We start from the raw sequence: 14,383 nt of genomic DNA, 5'->3' as shown, positions 1-14,383 counted from the left end.
GCTCTAAGGGGTTAACAGTTGCAAAGAAGGCAACAACAAAGGGCTCTCTGCCTCTGTCTCTCTCGCTGTCTCTCTCCCCTCCCTCCATTCTCCCTCACTCTCTCCCTCTCACCCTTTGTGATTCCTATTCCCCTGATTCTCTGCTCGCTGCTTCCAAATGAGAACATAACTGTCAGCCTTGTGCTACAATGCGAAGGGTGTCAAGGACATTCTACTAAAGAAATGATCAGGAGGACCATTGATCATTGTTTTTCCTCAGTGTTTACAGAGACTCCCTGGGCAAGAGAATTGTCTTTGCCATGCAGAAAGCACGGAGGGTGCTGCAAGGTTTTGGCTTTTCCGAACAACACAGTAAGCTCATTAAGTTTGGAATATTCAGGAGGTTAAAATACTGTTTGCTTTTCATCATTATAGCCTCAGTGAAAGAATATACATCTTTACATCCAAAAGCCTAAATCCAGAGTCTCTGCATAGCAAATATAGGGAAGCAAATCTTTACCCCCAACAGTTCTGTCTTGAAGCCGCACAAGTGACAAAACAAAACACTCAGGCATAACCATTTTAGTCTGATAACTGCGCACTTTAGAGACAAAAAGAACAAAAGTAAAGAACACTCAAATTACCATTTGCAAAATAGCCATGAATTTTTAGCATACAGCATGAACCATGAAAGCAATACAAGTTGCTCTTTAAAAGCTTTGGATAAGCTTTTAAAGTTATGGATCTGCAACACAAACAAATTTAAACCTAAGAAGACATCCTGTTGCCATGACAATATGATACATGAGCTCCCTGTCATGATGCATCATGGGCTTCAGGAATATGATCATGCCATTGTACTTCAGGGTTCTCTGATAACAATGTGCTGCTTTTAAATCTTATTAACGTATTACTCAGACATTTGGTTTTGGTCTTAAAAAATAGATATAATGCCACAGGCAAATAACCTAGCATAAATAAAAAGTATTATGTATATTTCTTTCAGAATATGTTTTTATCTGATATTTGTAATAACTGAATGTACCTACGAGATCTTTAGATTAGAGAGAGAAAGAAAATCTATTGTTCAAAAATGAGAAATATTGTTTGTTAGAATCACTAGTTTTGAACGCCTCCATGAAAAGAAAACCATTTACTAATCTGAAGCCTCAGAAAAACTTATTGTGATATATTATTCATTACATAATGGTGTCTACAAATTTGCTTTAAAGACAAAATAGAGGAACAGAGGACAGGCCCTAAGTTGTTACAAACAACATGAATCAAAACCAATCTCTTCTGAAGCACATAACGAACAGGGAAAGAGGTTTCTTTCTGTCAAGGCTGATGGCAGCTTAGCACCAGCTCCTTGCCTTCTTCCTGTTTCCTGAGTTTCCTTGCCTTCTCCTAGCCTTTTTATTTTGGAAGTGATAAGAAATGAAAAACTAAACTGCATTACCCCTCATTCATTCTATCAGTAAACATTTAACAAACATTTTTTAGGAGAAAAAAAGACCAGAAAAGAATAAGCTCAGCCTACTGAGGAATACAAATGTGAGAAAAATAATTCTAATGGAATCTTCTTAAAGGCTCTAGTCCTGAAGTGCGAAGGATTTCATAAAATCACAAAGGCATGTAGTGTCTTGACACAGGTAAAACTCAAGAGAGAAAGTTATGTTTGAGGTGAGCATTTTCCCAGGCAATGAGGGGTGAAAAGGAGAAGGGTCATTTCAAGAAAAGGACATGTACAAAGGTTTGTACAGAGTTTTGGAATTCATACTCTATTTTGGGAAATCCCACCAGGTCTGTTTACCTGGAGTGAGGTGCATATGGGAACACAGTATGAAAAATGTTTGCCATAATATGGAGTTTGTACTTTGTCCTCTACAGGAACCCATCAAAAAGCATACGGAATTACAAACCATGTGAAAGCAAAGTCCAAAAGTATTTGAGAAAGCTCACTTAAACAGAATGGTGGAGGATTCATTTGGGTTGAAGTGAGACTGAAGACAAAAATTAAGTGGCTCTTCCAACCATCCAAGTTGAGACAGACTTGAACAAAGACAGCATCTATAGAGAGATCTGGGAAATATTTGAGTGGTGAATTTAACAAATCTTGGTAATCTACTGAATATAGAAGTTAAAGAAGAAATATTTCTGGCATGAATGGTTGGATGAATGCCATTACAATTTTCCACAATGAGGAATACGATTCAGGAGACCGTCATGCCAGATGGATTAGTGAATGACAGAAAAATTCCAACCACTGGGCTATAAGGAGTGAAGAGGGCAGATCAAACACCAAAGGATACTAATAGTTACACTGAAGAGATACAGAGGAAGAGGATACAATAGAGGGAAACAAAAGAGATAGTCAGAAATTGGTAGCCTTTCTTTCAACAAAGGCATTTCAAGAAGGAAAGAGCCTTCCACATTGAAATGTATTTAAATGATGTTTTAGTGTGCTAAAGATATCTGCTAATATTTTTAAATGTGTATGTAATATTTAACACTTTACAGTACATCCTTGTACAATGTATAAGCATCATTTGATCTCAACCACAAATCTATGTAGCTAGACTGGGTATTATTATTTATCTCACTATTTCATGGAAGAGAAAACTGAGGATCAGAGAGATTAGCTAACTTCCCCAAGGTTACACAGGTGGTAACCCAGGACTGCTGAATCAATTTTCTCAAGGTATTTCATTAAATAATCTAGTTATACCTGAACTGCATGGAGAGGTTTATTTCATTAAAGTATTCAGAAAACTATGTTATTAGCGAAAACCAATCCACATCTTCTCAATTATAGAAATTATTTAAATAACTAAACAAAGACTATTTGGAGATAATTGTCTTCAATACAACTATAAACTCATTTTTTTGTGGAACTGAGATACGACAGTTATAAAGAGTTAAAAAAAAGACTAGAAGAGAGTGTTATAAACATTTTCTGTAGAGGGTATTTTTACTCAAACCAGAGAATCAATGTAATTTTTACTCTCAAGTGAATATTGCCAAACTCAAGGTAATAATAATTACCCATTACCTGCTTCAGCTATACAAACAAGATATTCAATTTTAGACTCACTAAACCTATTAACTGGCAACCTATTAACTGAGCCAAAAAAAAAAATCAATAGAAAGAATAAAACTATTCCAAATAGTTCCTTTAAAAACATTCAAAAATAGCACACATAAGTCTCTTGCATAGATGCATAAAAGATAAATGGTAAAATGCTTGGGAAATCTGGCCCTCAAAAAGTGACACAATAAATAATGAACAGGTCAAATGAAGAACTGAAACTAAAGCCACATATGCACAAACATCTTTCAGAACTCTGATAGATCCTGCAAGAGCCATAGAGAAGTCAGCAAGTATCCTAAGATCCATCCTTATTTCAGTGTGGTCTTTAAGAATATCTTACTCTTATGAATCCTTTGCAATAAAGAAAATTATTACTTTTGAAGATTAACTAGTATTTTATGTCACTTTACAGGTTTTTTTTTAGATTTTAGCCTAAAATTTTTTTTGGTGATAGGTGAGTAGATATTGTTTCCACCATCTTCAAGATGAAGAATCAGTGGCTGAATGAGGTTGATATTTGCCTAGTTTTACCAAAAGGAGAAGGAAGAAAGCCATAAAGTGAATTCATGTCTTCTGACTAAATCTATCAGGTCACTATACTACTCTATGCTCCCTTTAATAAACCTCTACTTTAACACTCCCATGATAAAGCCCATGAAATGATCTTTCACTAGACAGGATTAAATCAAATCATATTGAGATGTCAACTGTCTCACAGTTTTATTTTGTTATGTTTTATTATGAGGTTACTCATCTGGCCCATAGATGGCTAATTCCTTTTTTTCTCTAAACATAAAGTATGTTCACAAATAGCCGAGTGTGTGTGTGTCCCAGGTTGTACTAAGCCACTAGTGTGTTACCACAGGACCCAGAGACTCTGCATTGATTTCATAACTCAGTCCCATGGCCAATCACTACAATAAACACTTCAAAAGAGGCCTCATCTCTTTATGCATAATGTGTGCATCAAATACAATGACCTTTCCCATATTTGCACATTAGTCATTGTATTTTAGTGAGGGTACTGAATTCCTTTACTTCTCGATTTGCTCCTTATTTATGTAAAATATTAATCACCTGGTATTCAGAAGTCTTTCTTTATAAGTCAAATTTTAAAGTCGCTCTGCTATAACCAAAAATATAAACGTGGAATTCTCAGATAATAACTGTGGATTCCCTAAGCTTCTTAACAATATTTCAAGTAGGCCAGTTAAAACATGCCTGCAAACAGAAAAAAAAAGTCTACTAAGGCTTTATCCCCAGGACATTTTCAGGGAGTAGAGCGGTTCTGAAAAGCTTCATTGGGCTTCTTTAGGAAGTCATATAGATTTGTGCATACCATCACCAATGTTAGGTTTTCAGAGCGAGGCAAGTATTTAAATGATTGATTAAATTAGGTTTAGGCTGTGTTTTTGAGGTGTGTATGTATTTCTGTCCATAAATCTCCCAGAATTAAATGAGACCTGAGTTTGAACACTGTCAATAGGTATACTGTCCAAAACAGGAGTACAGGTTCACACACTGTAATTATTATTATATTATATTTATATAATGTTGCTTACATAACAATTAACTAGTTATCGTAATTTATGTCTCTATTTTTTCTCCAGCAATTTTTAAGCACCTACTATGTGCACTCTGCTAGGTGCTGGAAATACAAGGACAAGGACCAGAGCCTCCTCTCAAGGAACTAACATCGTTAAATATGTCTACTAGCAAGTTATTGTCATTATCAAACATATCTTTACATAAATGTAATTTTGAAAAATGGGACTCCACGCTGAAAAACAATTTCCCCACAAATAAATTAAAACGTTTCCTCCTGAATTCTCAGGATTGGATGCAGGAGGGCATTTCTACCTATTTTCATCTTACTCGTATTAAAAATTATATTGCTCAATTAACATTTTGGTGGGAGAGATCAATCCCTAAGGCCCTATATGAGAAATACAACTCCCAGGCAGGCTCCTAAACGCAATATTACAGCCAATTCTAAGAGCTGGGGAGGTAAGTGACACAGAAAAACATATAGGAAAATTGCTGGAAAATTTGAAGAAGTATGGAGGAAGAGATGAAAGAGAGAGGCAGTAAGAAGGATCACAGAGTGCATGAAGAAAAGAAAGACATAACTAAAGTTATTAGACAGTAAAGAGACAGTCAAGTGATGTTCCCGTCAGTGGCACCATAGTCTGCCCTGTGGCTAGTCACTAATAAGATGCAAGATGCGATATCTCAATTCTGCTTATACTACATTATTTATACTTAAATAAAACCTTTGCACATGTATTATTCCAAATAGAGTTACTCCTAATCATTCATAAAATTTTTAATAATTAGCATTTATTGTTTTTTGTAGGTCCAGTCAACATGCTAAATGCTTTAGGTACATTACTTATTCTTAATATGCAAAACTCTATGAGACACATACCACTAATATGCCAATTTACAGATAAAATGTAAAACACAGGGCTTAATTCATCATATTCCTTCCCACGTGTTGCTACTCTTCCCCAAAAAGCTTGACATAAGTGCCAGAGTCTAAGGTAAGGTTCAGGCAATTAACTGTATAATTTTGGATGAGGTATTATACCTCTCTAAGCCTTAATTTTTCATCTACAAAATGGATACAATAAAATTGAGTATATCATAGCATGGTTGTAAGAATTAAGTAAGATAATTCACATAAAAATTTTTCTTTTTTTTTTTTTAGATTCCATATATATGTGTTAGCGTACGGTATTTTATTTTCTCTTTCTGACTTACTTCACTCTGTGTGACAGACTCTAGGTCCATCCACCTAACTACAAATAACTCAATTTTATTTATTTTTATGTCTTAGTAATATTCCATTGTATATATGTGCCACATCTTCTTTATCCATTCATCTGTCCATGGGCACTTGGGTTGCTTCCATGTCCTGGTTATTGTAAATAGTGCTGCAATGAACACTGTGGTACATGATTCTTTTTCAATTATGTTTTTCTCAAGGTATATGCCCATTAGTGAGATTGCTGGGTCATATGGTAGTTCTATTTTTACTTTTTTAAGGAACCTACCTAGTGTTCTCCATAGTGGCTCTATCAATTTACATTCCCACCAACAGTGCAAAAGGGTTCCCTTTTCTTCACACCCTCTCCAGAATTTATTGTTTGTAGATTTTTTGATGATGGCCATTCTGACTGATGTGAGGTGATACCTCATTGTGGTTTTGATTTGCATTTCTCTAATGATTAGTGATGTTGAGCATTCTTTCATGTGTTTGTTGGCAATCTGTATATCTTCTTGGGAGGAATGTCTGTTTAGATCTTCTGCCCATTTTTGGACTGAGTTGTTTGATTTTTTGATATAGAGTTGTATGAGGTGCTTGTATATTTTGGAGATTGATCCTTTGTCAGCTTCTTCATTTGCAAATATTTTCTCCCACTCTGAGGGTTGTCTTTTCATCTTGTTTACAGTTTCCTTGGCTGTGCAAAAGCTTTTAAGTTTCATTAGGTCCCATTTGTTTATTTTTGTTTTCATTTGTATTTCTCTTGGAGGTGGGTCAAAAAGGATCTTGCTGTGATTTATGTCATAGAGTGTTCTGCCTATGTTTCCTCTAAGAGTTTTATAGTGCCTGGCCTTACATTTAGGTCTTTAATCCATTTTGAGTTTATTTTTGTGTATGGTGTTAGGAAGTGTTCTAATTTCATTCTTTTACATGTAGCTGTCCAGTTTTCTCAGCACCACTTATTGAAGAGGCTGTCTTTTCTCCATTGTATATTCTTGCCTCCTTTATCAAAGATAAGGTGACCATATGTGTGTGGGTTTATCTCTGGGCTTTCTATCCTGTCCCATTGATCTATCTTTCTGTTTTTGTGCCAGTACCATACTGTGTTGATTAATATAACTTTGTAGTATAGTCTGAAGAAAGGGAGCCTGATTCCTCCAGCTCCGTTTTTGTTTCTCAAGATTGCTTTGGCTATTCGGTGTCTTTTGTGTTTCCATACAAATTGTGAAATTTTTTGTTCTAGTTCTGTGAAACATGCCAGTGGCAGTTTGATAGGGATAGCACTGAATCTGTAGATTGCTTTGGGTAGTATAGTCATTTTCACAATGTTGATTCTTCCAATCCAAGAACATGGTATATCTCTCCATCTGTTTGTATCATCTTTCACCTCTTTCATCAGTGTCTTATAGTTTTCTGAATACAGGTGTTTTGTCTCCTTAGGTAGGTTTATTCCTAGGTATTTTATTCTTTTCGTTGCAATTGTAAACGGGAGTGTTTCCATACTTTCTCTTTCAGATTTTTCATTATTACTGTATAAGAATGCAAGAGACTTCTGTGCATTAATTTTGTATCCTGCAACTTTACCAAATTCATTAATTCGCTCTAGGAGTTTTCTGGTGGCATCTTTAGGATTCTCTATGTATAGTATCATGGCATCTGCAAACACTGACAGTTTTACTTCTTTTCCAATTTGGATTCCTTTTATTTCTTTTTCTTCTCTGATCGTTGTGGCTAAAACTTCCAAAACTATGTTGAATAAGAGTGGTGAGAGGTGGCAACCTTGTCTTGTTCCCGATCTTAGTGGAAATGGTTTCAGTTTTTCACCATTGAGAACTATGTTGACTGTGGGTTTGTCATATATGGCCTTTATTATGTTAAGGAAAGTTCCCTCTATGTCTACTTTCTGGAGGGGTTTTATCATAAATTGGTGTTGAATTTTGTCAAAAGCTTTTTCTGCATCTATTGAGATGATCATATGGTTTTTCTCCTTCAATTTTTTAATATGGTGCATCACATTGATTGATTTGTGTATATTGAAGAATCCTTGCATTCCTGGAATAAACCCCACTTGATCCTGGTGTATGATCCGTTTAATGTGCTGTTGGATTCCTTTTGCTAGTATTTTGTTGAGGATTTTTGCATCTATGTTCATCAGTGATATTGGCCTGTAGTTTTCTTTCTTTGTGGCATCTTTGTCTAGCTTTGGTATCAGGGCAATGGTGGCCTTATAGAATGAGTTTGGGAGTGTTCCTCCCTCTGCTATATTTGGGAAGAGTTTGAGAAGAATAAGTGTTAGCTCTTCTCTAAATGTTTGATAGAATTCACCTGTGAAGCCATCTGGTCCTGTACTTTTGTTTGTTGGAAGATTTTTAATCACAGTTTCAATTTCAGTGCTTGTGATTGGTTTATATTTTCTATTTCTTCCTGGTTAAGTCTAGGAAGGTTGTACATTTCTAAGAATTTGTCCATTTCTTCCAGGTTGTCCATTCTATTGGCATATAGTTGCTTGTAGTAATCTCTCATGATCCTTTGTATTTCTGCAGTGTCAGTTGTTACTTCTCCTTTTCCATTTCTAATTCTATTGATTTGAGACTTCTCCCTTATTTTCTTGATGAGTCTGGCTAATGGTTTATCAATTTTGTTTATCTTCTCAAAGAACCAGCTTTTAGTTTTATTGATCTTTGCTATTGTTTCCTTCATTTCTTTTTCATTTATTTCTGATCTGATCTTTATGATTTCTTCTGCTAACTTTGGGGATTTTTTCTTCTTCTTCCTCTAATTGCTTTAGGTGTGAGATTAGGTTGTTTATTTGAGATGTTTCTTGTTTCTTGAGGTAGGATTATATTTCTATAAACTTCCCTCTTAGAACTGCTTTTGCTGCATCCCATAGGTTTTAGGTCATCATGTTTTCATTATCATTTGTTTCTAGGTATTTTTTAATTTCCTCTTTGATTTCTTCAGTGAACTCTTGGTTATTTAGTAACGTATTGTTTAGCTTCCATGTGTTTTTATTTTATACAGATTTTTTCCTGTAATTGATATCTAGTCTCATAGTGTTGTGGTCTGAAAAGATACTTGATATAATTTCAATTTTCTTAAATATACCATGGCTTGATTTGTGACCCAAGATATATTCTATCCTGGAGAATGTTCCATGAGCACTTGAGAAAAAAGTGTATTCTGTTGTTTTTGGATGGAATGTCCTATAAATATCAATTAATTCCATCTTGTTTAATATATCATTTAAAGCTTGTGTTTCCTTATTCATTTTCATTTTACATGATCTGTCCATTGGTGAACGTGGGGTGTTAAAGTCCCCTACTATGATTGTGTTACTGTCGATTTCCCCTTTTATGGCTGTTAGCATTTGCCTTATGTATTGAGGTGCTCCTATGTTGGGTGCATAAATATTTACAATTGTTATATATTCTCCTTGGATTGATCCCTTGATCATTATGTAGTGTCCTTCTTTGTCTCTTGTAATAATCTTTATTTTAAAGTCTATTTTGTCTTATATGAGAATGGCTACTCCAGCTTTCTTCTGGTTTCCTTTTGCATGGAATATCTTTTTCCATCCCCTCACTTTCAGCCTGTATGTGTCCCTTAGTCTGAGGTGGGTCTCAGGTAGGCAGCATATATACGGGTCTTGTTTTTATCCTTTCAGCCAGTCTATGTCTTTTGGTTGGAGCATTTAATCCATTTACATTTAAGGTAATTATTGATATGTATGTTCCTATTACCATTTTCTTAATTGTTTTGGGTTTGTTATTGGAGGTCTTTTCCTTTTCTTGTGTTTCTTTCCCAGAGAAGTTCCTTTAACATTTGTTGTAAAGCTGGTTTAGTGGTGTTGAATTCTGTCAGCTTTTGCTTGTCTGTAAAGGTTTTTATTTCTCTGTTGAATCTGAATGAGATGCTCACTGTGTAGAGTAATGTTGGTTGTAGGTTTTTCCCTTTCATCACTTTAAATATGTCCTGCCACTCCCTTCTTGCTTGCAGAGTTTCTGCTGAAAGATCAGCTGTTAACCTTATGGGGATTCCCTTGTATATTATTTGTTGTTTTTCCCTTGCTGCTTTTAATATTTTGTCTTTGTATTTAATTTTTGATAGTTTGATTAATATGTGTCTTTGCATGTTTCTCCTTGGATTTATCTTTTATGGGACTCTGCACTTCCTGGCCATGATTGACTATTTCCTTTCCCATATTTGTGAAGTTTTCAACTATAATCTCTTCTAATATTTTCCCAGTCCCTGTCTTTTTCTCTTCTTCTTCTGGGATCCCTATAATTCGAATGTTGGTGCATTTAATGTTGTCCCAGACGTCTCTACGACTGTCCTTAATTCTTTTCATTCTTTTTTCTTTATTCTGCTCTGTGGTAGTTATTTACTCTATTTTATCTTCCACGTCACTTATTTGTTCTTGTGCCTCAGTTATTCTGCTACTGATTCCCTCTAGAGAATTTTTAATTTCATTTACTGTGTTGTTCATCATTGTTTGTTTGTTCTTTAGTTCTTCTAGGTCCTTATTAAACGTTTCTTGTATTTTCTCCATTCTATTTCCAAGATTTTGAATCATCTTTACTATCATTACTCTGAATTCTTTTTCAGGTATGCTGCCTATTTCCTCTTCATTTGTGTGCTCTGGTGGGTTTTTACCTTGCCCTTCATCAGCTGTGTTGTTTTCTGTCTTCTCATTTTGCTTAACTTACTGTGTTTGGGGTCTCCTTTTCACAGGCTGCAGGTTCATAATTTCCATTGTTTTTGTTGTCTGTGCCCAGTGGGTAAGGTTTGTTCAGTGGGTTGTGTAGGCTTCCTGGTGGAGGGGACTGGTGCCTGTGTTCTGGTGGATAATGCTGGATCTTGTCCCTCTGGTGGGCAGGGCTGCACCCAGTGGTGTGCTTTGGGGTGTCTGTGAACTTATGATTTTTAGGCAGCATCTCTGCTAATGGGTGGGGTTGTGCTCCTGTCTTGCTAGTTTTTTGGCATGGGGTGTCCAGCGCTGGAGCTTGCTGGTCGTTGAGTGGAGCTGGGTCTTAGCGTTGGGGTGGAGATCTCTGGGAGAGCTCTTGCCGATTGACAGTATGTGGGACCAGGAGATCTCTGGTGGTCCAATGTCCTGAACTCGGCTCTCCCACCTCAGAGGCTCTGGCCTGACACCTGGCCAGAACACCAAGATCCTGTCAGCCACACGTCTTTTGGGAAGTCTGAGGTATTCTGACAGCATTCCCTAGGTGTTCTGTAGGAGTTCTTCCACATGTAGATGTATTTTTGATGTATTTGTGGGGAGGAAGATGATCTCCATGTCTTACTCCTCCGCCATCTTGAAGGTCCTCTCTCTTCACACCTCTTGTTGCTAGAGGATCCACATTTCTTCAGGGCCACCAGCCAGCAGATCCCACCAGGCCATCCATTTCCTGGTCAGTAGCTCTCTGCACAACTGGTACCCTGGGTCCTCATTCTTAAGAAACTTTATAAACATTTAATTATTATATTATTTCTAGTCTGGGAAGGAATGGAAGAAAAAAAAGAAAAGAACCCAAATGCCTGCTATTCCTACAAGTGATTCTGAGGAAAAAGTCCATGTTCACTGCTGCCTTCTGACTAGGCAAGTGGCATCCAGGACCATAGACAGCTGTGCCCTCCCCTTTAACCAAAGTTGACTGCACCTAAAATGTTTCTTCATTTTCTGACCCCCTGGGTATCTCTAAGTATTCTCTGAGGAGCCAGGAATCAGTCTGGAATGTCTTCAGCTGAATTATTTTGAATGGCTAGCCCTCACTGTCCAATTTTTCACAAGCATGTTGGCTGTGCCCCCTTGACTTTACCAAAGTATAGGACAGCCACCAGTCTACTGTGACAAAAAGCCCTGCCCATCGGATATTCCTTGAACCGGATGGTGAAGTTCCAAATGAACCAGATTCTCCTGTAACTCTAAGGCATGCAGTGAGACTCAGATAATAGTTGCAAAAACCTTGAGAAAGCAGATGCTACGATAAACATAAGCTAGAGTGATGAATAGTGAAAAAGCATTTATAGATCCCAGAATCTTAGAAGCAGAGATACAGGGAGAACAAGAAAAAGTCACCCAAATCACAGAGCACTAGAACACCATGTAAAAATGCCTGCTTCTGAGGAATCAGTGAGTTCCCCTGAACAATCTTCCAGCTTCCAAATGTCAAGCCAGTCTCCATAAGGCCTGCTTGAAAGGCAATTGCTGCACCTCACAAATTCTAGCTGCCCTTTCCTCTTGCAAATCCTTATAATAAGCTTCCATTATATATCCCTTTTCTTTGCAACCTATAAGATTCAAACAAAAAAGGGACACCTAGGTTTCTGAGTGAAAGAGAGAAGAAACTCAACACATTACATAAAACTTGAACATCTATATTTCTTTCCCCACCTGCCACCTACAAGCTAAGTCCTGACTCCAGACTGCTGGGCAGGAGAGCTGACTCAGCCCCACACTGTTCTGAAGGCAACTGCTTGCACCTCCAAATGTTTCTGTGTTCTATGGTGTGCAGAACGGGCTTTGGGTATATGCTGCTTAGTTTCTATTCAGCTCCCTTTTACTATAAGGGTGATGAGTATATGCTGCCATTTAAATAATCAAGGACCTACTTGAACCATTAATAAAGGACAATAAGGTATTATTTAAGTGTTCTTAATTTTTTTTTTTTTTCCTGAGAAACTCTTTTTTTCTGGCCCACAAAGTGTCCCTAACCATCCTTGGAGGACCAGGAATCAAACTTGCAGTATCTTCAGTTGCATCATCTTGAGTAGAGGCACCTCACAATCAATAATACCAACCAACAGCCTGTGATATCCATTATCACAGGTTTATGATATCCATAAACAGGTTTGAGTAGGCAAGGTTATCACTTCAAGGGTCATTGCTATCTGAATTGAACACACAGAAGACTCCAATGAAGTTTTATGCATTTCTTTACTCAAGGACATAGGCAATTCACCTAAGCTGTAGAGGTTTAGCAGGAGGAGGGGTGTAGGATATTATACCGCACCCTGAGCTAGACCTCACTCCCTCACTCCCTCCTTTATCCTGTGGTGTCATTTGAGTGTGTTGCTTATTCTTTCTCTGCCCTTTACTTCCAAAATGTATCTCTAACCCCACTTTTCTCCATAGGTCTTACTATACATTTCTATAGACAAAGAAATCAGGTCCTACTTGCTGTTGCCTTAAATTTTTCAATTTCAAGTGTTTGGTAAATATCCATACATAATTTCTGCTGGCTCTGAAGATAGAAACAGGCATTCTTTTCTCAGTCTTTCCTTGTTCTGTAAGAGAAAGAAAGTAGCGAATTCTGGGTCTAGCTTGCAGGGATGAGAATGGGAGACTTTTACTCCTGGCTTTCATTAGTTTTCTTATTCTTATCCTTGATCCAATGGTGACATTGATTCATTAATGGTGGCTACTGGAGCTGTGATGAGGAAGACATTGAGGTAGCCACCATTAATGAATCAATGTCACCATCCCTGTGTAGAAAATGTGAGGAATGTCATTCTTTTTATAATAAGATAATTACATGGCTCTGATCAAGGCAAATAATGATTGCTCATTCCCATTTAAAGCATGCACACTGAGTGGAGAAGCCAGCCTCAAAACATAGACCTTTTGGACCAAGTCAAAATACAAAATGAGCATCACTCCCTGGATTAGGAGTTGGCAATACAGACCACACATTTATTTTCCCTTCAATGTTATCATAACTCTTCTCAACACAGAGATTAAAGACTTTACTGACCAGAGTCCTGAGGTTAGGAGCCCAAAGTTATGACTTCTCCAATTTTATTTATATCCCCCTTTTCCAGTCCCTGGCATTGATACAGTAGATAAATTTTGGTGATGTATTGTACCATGTCAGTAAGAGAATCTGTTCATTTATATCAAGAATGGCACAGCCTTCACCTTTCACAATCTAAACACAATACTTGAGAATTTACAGAAGTTTCTACTGAACAAAAGTTTAGAACTTCTTTCCCAAACCTTCCCAAAGGGGGAATAAAAGCTTCAGGAAATCTGAATCATATAAACCAAAGCATTAAATAAACAGATTATCTTCTTTTCTGCATTCATCTCAGACAAAGCAAAACTGGCATTTTTACTGTGTAAGATCAGGTTTTAGAAAGTAGAAGAAATTGTATCCTCTTAGATGGAGTTTGGGAAGAATAATTGCTTGTCTGTGGAAAAATTCTACCTGGAAAGAAATATAAACTAAATGCTAAATCAGAAGTTTTCACATAGGTTTTAGCACAATTCTGATAGTGGTTGAAAAAGAAGCTGCCCTTTCTATTCCTTTTAGAAAATTTTTATAGTAAGAAACTAACCATAAGAAGAGAATATTATGTGGTCCAAGGAATAACCAAGTTCACGTAAAAGAATGATACCAGTATGGCCTTCCAGCATATCAAATATATGCTACAATCTAACAGACTCCAAATGGAGCAATTCAAGTAAAAAGATAATCTGAAAAATGGAACAAGGCATTATAAACAAAAGATCCTATACATTCAAATCATAAAGTACATATCAC

General features: G+C 36.7%; 1 non-coding gene across 1 annotated transcript; it reads right to left on the bottom strand.

Moving 5' to 3' along the window:
- Positions 1 to 370: 370 nt before the first annotated feature.
- LOC149748042 (small nucleolar RNA SNORD36) lies at positions 371 to 443 on the bottom strand. The gene has a single exon (XR_016395101.1). It is a non-coding gene; the product is annotated as a small nucleolar RNA SNORD36 (small nucleolar RNA).
- Between the last annotated feature and the right edge of the window lie 13,940 nt (positions 444 to 14,383).

Source organism: Delphinapterus leucas, chromosome 11 (assembly GCF_059928025.1).
Source record: "Delphinapterus leucas isolate spDelLeu-1000000601 "Yukka" chromosome 11, BTC_Dleu_Yukka2, whole genome shotgun sequence".
In the NCBI taxonomy this organism is placed as follows: Eukaryota; Metazoa; Chordata; class Mammalia; order Artiodactyla; family Monodontidae; genus Delphinapterus; species Delphinapterus leucas.
Note: the sequence above shows the minus strand (reverse complement) of the source record. Positions and strands in the feature narration are given on the sequence as shown.